The 8,395-nt window shown below is 48.6% G+C and overlaps 1 long non-coding RNA gene across 1 annotated transcript; it reads left to right on the forward strand.

Moving 5' to 3' along the window:
• On the forward strand, positions 1-8,395 carry LOC124074722. Its single transcript, XR_006845903.1, has 4 exons — positions 1-148; positions 1,832-1,917; positions 7,872-7,981; positions 8,286-8,395. It is a non-coding gene; the product is annotated as an uncharacterized LOC124074722 (long non-coding RNA).

Genomic DNA, 8,395 nt, shown 5'->3' on the forward strand with positions numbered 1-8,395 from the left:
AATGTCAGATTTCTCTTCTCTGTTTCCATCTTTTAATTAGTTTTGTCTCTTCCTCTTTTCTTCTCTCAGCTGAGCTCGACCAAACGCAGTAAAAGCTGCCAGATGACGAGGAAACTGGAGTTCCTGTGTGTAAAGCTACAAACCGCAGGTGACCGAAGTCGTCCTTTAAATCAAACTAAATGAAAAACCTCGAGCTTCAGTGTTTGTCTGAGTACATTTCACTTGAAGAAGAAAAAGGCTGCAGGTGTGCACAGAGCAGCAGGTCTGCCTGTGGCTTCACAGTTCATCTCATCGTCTAATAAATGGCTTTGGAGAGATTTTGGTGATATTTCTCATTTACGATGGTGGTGGTGGCAGCTTTAAAGTTTCTCTCGACCTCCTCGGAGCTTGTAAGTGTACAGTCTGCATCCCTCAGGAGGAACACAAATCTGGATTTACACCAGCGTGTCTCGGTTACGGGATTAGATTTAGAGGTTTTGTTTGCAGGCCAAAAAGTTTCTGTAATCTTCAAACCGGATTTCAGAGGGAGAAACGCAGGAGAAGCACAGACAGGAGAGATTAAAACTGCACCTCATAAAGCACCTGAAAGGTGACTCAGGCCTCTTCATACATGGCATAAACGAACTAACGGCCAAAAGGCCCAGGACACGTTCACGTCCACACGGCTGACAGAATGTGGAGCCTCCTCCCACAGAAACAGGCTACATGTTAAGAAGTCTTTACCCAGAGGCAACAAACCCCGTCTAACCCCCCAACTGCTGTCTATTAGCCTGTAATTAGGAGAATTATCTGTTTATGAAGAGCCAGTAAGGAAACGACTTAAACAATATCTCAGGCTGTTTGGCAGACGACAGCAGTTTTCTCCTGATGACCTCATAACAAACTGAGGGCGCCTGTCTGCGTGAGAGAACTACGTGATTTTCCACTGTAAACATGACTTTCACTAGGATGAACCACGCGGCTCCGACGGCTTTGGCGGCGTGCCAGCGGCGTGCCAGCGGCTAAGAGTGATGGGAGCTGTAGTTGTAGGAGATACAGAAGCTACTGAAACAGCCACTGAAGAGAAGAAGCAAACGTTTAACGGACTCGCCTCCATTTTTAACGTGCTCTCTCACACACACTCTTTCCTACACCAAAACGTTCACACAGTTATCTTTGAAATCATTGCAGGATACTCAGTCGGCATTTTGAAACTCTCCTGGTGGATTTTGCAGGACTGCAGTGTGACTTTGACCGCTCGTTCACTTCATGAAGCTGTAAAGACAGCAGCCTGCTGGACGGCGAGGACCAAACTGCTCAGGTTGCTTGAAGTTGCAGTGATGAAGGTTTTGCTTGAGCAGCAGTTTTTGTGGCCCTCGTCACTGTGCACACTCAGTCACCGTGATTCGCCGGTGGTCGATGAAAGCGTGAGCCTGAAGACGAGCCAAGTGGTTGTCGTTGCAGCTTTGTGCAGCAACGTTTCCCTCCGGTGTCGTCTCCTGTCCTGAAGCGGCACTGGAGCTGACAGCGAGACTCAAAGAAGGACTGGACCGTGTGCCGAGGACGACCGTGTCTGTGCCTGACGTCTGCGTCCGTCTCCCAGGTCTCACATGAAAAACTCATCAACGTTCTTGACGACAATACGGCGTCATGAGATTCCAAGTCAGTTCCTCAACGTTTCCGACGAGTCGTTATGTGAAGACGGGAACCAAGCGAAGGCCAGAGAGGAAAGAAGCGAAGAACAGAAGGGAACACGCATCCACCAGCCCCACTAGTCACACATTTTATCATGTCAGAATGAAAACTTTAACTTCTTTTCATCTAAATTTATTTTTCATCCACTATTGCAGAGCGAAGACGAGTTCGGTGGATGCTGGAGAGAAGCGGCTGGTGACCTGACCTGATCTGACACGGAGACCAGCAGACCAGCCTGTCCAGGTGGGTTATCAAGTGAGAAGCTCCACATGTGGCTCAGATGTTCTTGTCTCTTTGTGGTTTGTCACAATTCAAATGAGTGAAGGCCTCTGAAAGGCCTCCTGATGTGCAGGTTTATCAGTCCCATCAAAAATCCTGCTTATTCATCTGCGCTCCACAGACAACATGACACAGCAGAAGAATTAGAAGAAGTTTGTTTTCACATTTATTTGTTATTTCTGTGTATATTTTCATAATTGCATAGAAGTTTATAGCTTGCTGTTTAGTGTCTGAGATTACACACAAAATGGGAGCCAGTTTGATCACCAAACCTGCTGACACATGAAATCAGCCTGCTGCTGACTGAAAAAGACAAAGACGTCCCTGCGTCCTGGCTGAAGGACTAAAGGATGGGATTTAATGAGAGACAAAGAGAAATAATGAAGGGAGAAGGTAGAAAGGGAGTGGAAAAGACGGCGGGGAATGTCTGGCAGCGGGAGTCTGTGAATTGGGGCTTTTGAAAGGGAAATTAAGTCAGATTTTTACCTGCTCCGAAGAACAAAATCATCCCAGACTGAAACCAGTTCCAAACTGTACAGTAAATCTGAGCAGCTTTTCAGTCTGCAATATCTTCTCAAACATGTGCTGATAATTGAAAACTCAAAGGATCATCAATTTGGTGAATTTTATCAACAGCCAGTGAACAAATCTAATCATTCAAAGCTCATTCCTCCCTTCAGCTGCTTTTATTATCCAGTCTAATCACCAGCTGTGATGCTCTGACCACCTCAGGCATCGTGTCCAGAACTGGGAGGACATGTCCAAACCCTCTGCCCCATTAGTGTCGATGAAATGAACCCCGCTGCACCACAGTGCAGGCTCCACCCACCATCACAGGGCTGCTCCATCACAGTCTGAAAACCAAAGTGCCTCACTTTGGTTGGAGCTTTATGATTGTGTTCATTCATCTTTAAGGAAACAATATCATCAGCCTGTGATGAACCAGTTCATAACTTTACTTGATCTCTGTCCAGTATGAATTACATTCGTGTTAGTCTGTCGCAGCCACTGTTCCCGTGCTTTTGTCTTCTTCAGCTCCTCATCACGTGTGCCATCTGTACAGCAGCACCCTCTGCTGGTCACGCTGAAGTGCAGCTTGGGGATCAACAGAGAAACAAGTTAAACAGAGAGAGGGGGAGAACCTTTCACCTGGGAACCATTAACCTGACAGCTGTGTTTCCAGGGGGGGGGGCTTTCAGGGGTGTGCAATGCAGTCATGTGTCCCCAATAAATGTGTTTCCTGTCCCAGCCAGATGTTCAGGTCTATTCTGATGGCTTTAACGGTTGTGAATGAAATGTGCACAACTAATGTAACACAGGAACCTGCAGGCTGCCGATTGTGTCTTAGTGTAGTTAATGGCCAATCTATCGTTTAGGTCATTAATAATCATTCATCAATAAAAACCATGTTGTGGTTTTAGCTTCTCCAGTGGGAGGACCTGCTGATTTTTCATTTGCTCTGGCAGATACATCTGGTCCCCTGATGGGCCAATCACAGCCGTTTATCTAACATGATGACTGACAGACGAGTGTCCCCTGAGCGCCACCTGTGCAGCTCCTCTGATTGGTTGTCAGTTCAGAGTGTCTCTGTGGGAAACCCCACTGCTGTGGGCTCTGCCTGTTGGACTCTTACACGCTGGCCTTGCTCGAGGGCTGCAGGGCAGTGCCTGTTGATGAAGAAGGGAGCTCTGTTTTTACACCCTCACAGACCACTGGACTGAGAGAAACAGAAGAATTTATCACATCATAAATCCATGTTCTGACATCCTCCAGACGGGGCGGAGAGCCAGTTGGCCGCCGGACGACGTGTCTGAAAACAGGAAGCAGATTAAGATGGAGATGCAGCTGGAGTCAAACGCTTTGATTCGGTCCCACTGGGTCGCTCCTATGCAACACGCCTAACACACACACACACACACACACACACTGTGTTTTGAGCTCAGCAGTGCTCAGCTGTTTTCCAGTGCAGTACAAGCTGAAAGGCAGTGAAAGTGACTGACAGATGTTCAAGCCCATCTGCTGGTGAAGCCCACAGGACCCGATCAGAAGCTCCAGAGCAGCTACAGAATGATGGACCTTCAGGAGAGGTTGTTGTTGTTGTTGTTCTCCTAATTCGATGTTTGGTTTGTTGTGAGTTTTCTTTACGAATCTCTAAGATTTGTTCAGATTACAGCCCTGAGATGTTGGAAGTGAAAAATCCATCTTTGGTGGAACTTTTCACACCTCCTGGACCAAAACAAATTGTGACGTTACTGAGCTTTCAAGGATCACACAGAGTTACCTCCAACAGCTGCTCGCTGTGCTGTTTGCTGCTCTCATCTTTGGCTGTAGCTGCCGTTAGCTCAGTTAGCCCCAACAGTCCTGTTGGCCGTATCTTATAGCGTTTTCTGTGCTGTTATTTCTGTCTGGAAACTGACCTGTGTGATGATTGGCTGACGGAAGTCGTGCCTAAATCTGATTGGTTGAATGAACAGTATGAACAATTCAACTCACAGACACTTGACAGTTTACAGACAGGTAACACACACTGAACTGACGGAGTGTGAATGTGCGACTGTGAACCCGACACACAGGATGACGAGCGACGGCGCCGCTGTGAGGCCAGCATCCCTCTCTGGATTCAAACAGGTCCTGCACTGTGCCTTAAAGCCCTGATTCAGGCAGGAAATTCTTTGCTCCCGGGTGGAGAAATGTGCGTAAATGAATGAAAAATATTTACAATGTAAATCAGCTTTCTTACTCTGGATATAAAAGAAGTTCTGTGAGATGAGAGAGCGAGTGCGCCTTCGGACAAACACACCTTCAGCCACAGGTTTTCTGTGGGTAAAACAAGGCTGGTTTCTCTGTTTACACCCTTGTGTTTTTTGATCACATGCCAAAATGAAAAGTAAAGAATAAGTCCTTTATATCGAGTATCACATAACGGAAATAACAGTCCTGGAAGTGGCAGAGTGTGGGGGCGTTTGGAGAGCTGCAGAAGGAAACCCTGTTGGCGTCCGGTACAGCCGGAGCTCCAGGAGGTCAAACCATGTGGATCTCCTGTGTGAGGAGGCCAGAGAAGGAAAACGACAGCAAGAGAAACTCGAAGCTTTGCTGTGCTGTGTGAGGGCGCGTAATCACCAAAGTGTTTAAGATCCTGTCAGATCATCATGAAACTCGCATCTGTGTGGTAAAGTTCACTTCTGGACTCTCATTGGTTGCTTCAAAATGTTAAAGTAAGTCGGCACCCTGATTCCATAATCAACTTATTAATTTTAATTTTTAATTTAAGTTACTTTATTAATCCCAAGCTGGGAAATGACTTCTCTGCATTTAACCCCTCACTGATCGAAACACACACACATGCAACATGCAGTGAAACACACACAGGAGCAGTGGGCTGCATCAAGCACCCGGGGAGCATATTGGGGGTTAAGTGCCTTGCTCAAGGGCACATCAGCCAGCTAACTGGGGGACATTATCACTCCACCACACTAAAATTTTTCCTGCCCGTCCAGTGGGGGAATCGAACCAGCGACCTTCCGATCACAAGCCGCTTCTCCAACCTCTAGGCCACGGCTGCCTCCCTAAGAGACAGTTCACCCAGAGATGACAGCTCTGATGTTGTCTTCTCAGTGTGATGCTGATCTCTTTTAGCTTAGCAGCTACAGTGAAGATTTCAGCCTAAAATGATGTCTTTTCAGATCAGTTTCGGATCTCGGGGCTTCTGGAGACGTGAACTAAGGCGTCCGAGCTGCTTGGAGTCGGTTTGTTCTTTGCTTGGTTGTGTTTTTGCCTTTGAAAAAAGTCTCCATCACCTTCAGTTGTTCACCTGACTTTCCATCAGTACGGGCGCGAGGAGATAATGACTGAAATTTTCTGTTGGGTGAACTGTTCCTTTAACATGTAGACCAGAGTGAGACGGACGAGAAGCTGGACTTAGTAAAAGGTTCCAGTCTGAGATCCAAACGCGAAACACAGTCGCTCGTTAAAGGCACAACAGGCCTTGTGTTTGCACGAGCCAGCAGCTCCTGAAGACACATCTGTGATGTGAGTTTGCTTCCTCATCACGATTTGAAGGTAAGTGCTGTTGGAAGGACACTGCAGGGAGACGGAGCAGCAGGTCCAACAGGCAGCCTTCCAAAGGCATCGTCTTCATCATCGTCATCGCTGCTGCTGTTGGGCTCGTGTTGGGGAAACTGTTCCTCACAGCAGGTGACTTGGATCTTTCTCCTCGTTGTGATCTTCTGCAGGGGAAACTTTGACCTCGTACACTCTGAGGTCAAAGGTCAGGAGTTCATCCGCTGGTCACGTCTGCACGACTGAACAGACGCCTTCAGGCTCACTGTCGTGCAGTCACCTCAGTCACCTGAGCGTCCCCGCCCACCTCCACACCTGAACCTCATTACCGCCTTCAACCTGTCATTCATGCACAGGCCCAGCTCCTCTCTTCCTCTGTCTCTGTCTGCCTGCCTGCCTGCCTGCCTGCCTGTCTGCCTGCCTGCCTGCCTGCCTGCCTGCCTGTCTGCCTGCCTGCCTGCCTGCCCGCCCACCTGTCTGCCTGCCTGTCTGCCTGCCTGTCTGTCCACCTGCTTGTTCGCCTCTTTGTCTGCCTGCCTGTCTGCCTGCCTGTCTGCCTGCCTACCTGTCTGTCTGTCTGTCCGCCTGTCTGTCTGGCTGCCTGCCTGCCTGCCTGCCTGCCCGCCCACCTGTCTGCCTGCCTGTCTGCCTGCCTGTCTGTCCACCTGCTTGTTCGCCTCTTTGTCTGCCTGCCTGTCTGCCTGCCTGTCTGCCTGCCTACCTGTCTGTCTGTCTGTCCGCCTGTCTGTCTGGCTGCCTGCCTGCCTGTCTGTCTGTCCGCCTGCCTGCCTGCCTGCCCACCCGCCCACCTGTCTGCCTGCCTATATGTCCACCTGCTTGTTCGCCTCTTTGTCTGACTGTCTGCCTGCCTGCCTGCCTGTCTGTCTGCCTGTCTGTCTGTCTGCCTGCCTGCCTGATGATGGCATTTCTTTTTCTTTTCTCCTCTTTGTGTCTCTCAGCATAACTCAGATTGTGTTTGTCCGTTTGTAATTGAATAGTTTGAATTTCTCTCCTCCTCCTCCCACGGTCACAGTGGCTTCTTATTGAACACTGCAGAGTGTGTGCGTGTGCGTGTGTGTGTGTGTGTGTGTGTTCAGGATAAATCATTTCAGTGTGATCTGATCAGCATACAGAAACATGCAAACAAAACGCTAAACTTCACTCGGGGGGCTGAACACGAGCTGACATATGACTAACCTGACAGGCATCCCCGAGTCGGCCCACAGGAAGTCTTTTCCTTCCCACAGCATTACTACGTTACTCAGCCAAAACAAAGGCTGCCCCCGTCGCTGGCGTCGCTCCAGCACAGCCGACCGTCACTTCGCTGGGAAACATTTGGCCTTTAGCAGGTTAGATATTTCCCTGACAGACAGACAGACGGATGGACGGACAGACAGCCGTGTCAGTTGGACAGGGTGCTGACAGAAACCCATTGACCCCTGCTGAGCTGCAGTCCCTCCTCTCACTGTGGCTGATTTCAGATCAGCAGTAAACTCGCTTGGGAAAAATCTGAACTTCTGGTAACTTTGGCCTTTTTGTAAATTCAGCAAATGTTGACATGAAGTTTTTTCTTTCTTTGTGTGAAATCGTTTTGTGTGCTGGCGTGTCGGCTGCTACGTGTTGGTCGCTCGAGTCGCACACGCGTTTTACTGCTCAAATGAGAGATAAAATTCAGCTGTTGCATCAGTGCGCTGATGTCCTGATACATCAGAACACAACTTAGGCCCGTTGTAATTGTCTCATGTTTGTCCTTTAGTTTACAGCATATAAAGACAAACCTTCAGCGTCCAACAGATGTCAGGAATAAAACTATTTTTTCACTTTCCTTTCCTGCTCCGCTGGCCTCTGGGCTCCTTCAGGTCTTCCGTCTCCGGCTGCTCCACGTCTCTGTCCTTCGGCCTTTTATGAGACGAGGGCTTCGCGTCCCCATCTGGTGAAGGAATGATGAAGAAGAGGAAGAGAGGAGCAGGTAGGCAGAGATTTCTGTGTGTCTTGTAAAATCTGCCCCTCCGTCTCTCTGAGGGGCAATTGCTGTTTCTTGATGTTCTTCCAGTCTCACTCTGGTTCTCTGAGATGGACAAACCAGAGTCCCCGAGCCGCTCAGTGGCTAACGTGAATCTGTTGGTCTGCAACAGCAGAAATGGAACAGAATATGAAGCCTGTGCTCGTCAGTTTAATGTTAGTCTATGGTGAATGACACAAATTCAGCAAATCTTTGACATTAAGACGTGTCTTTGTGTCCGTTTGTCCTGGTGTCCATGTTGTACCCTCAGCAGAGAAAGGACAGACTCAGAGATGTCCGCTTTGGGAGGATGTAAATGACTCCGATCGCATCGTACTCGAGGATGAAAGATGGACGTAATCAATAAAGATGATAAGTCAG

Source organism: Scatophagus argus, chromosome 17, assembly GCF_020382885.2.
Source record: "Scatophagus argus isolate fScaArg1 chromosome 17, fScaArg1.pri, whole genome shotgun sequence".
In the NCBI taxonomy this organism is placed as follows: domain Eukaryota; kingdom Metazoa; phylum Chordata; class Actinopteri; family Scatophagidae; genus Scatophagus; species Scatophagus argus.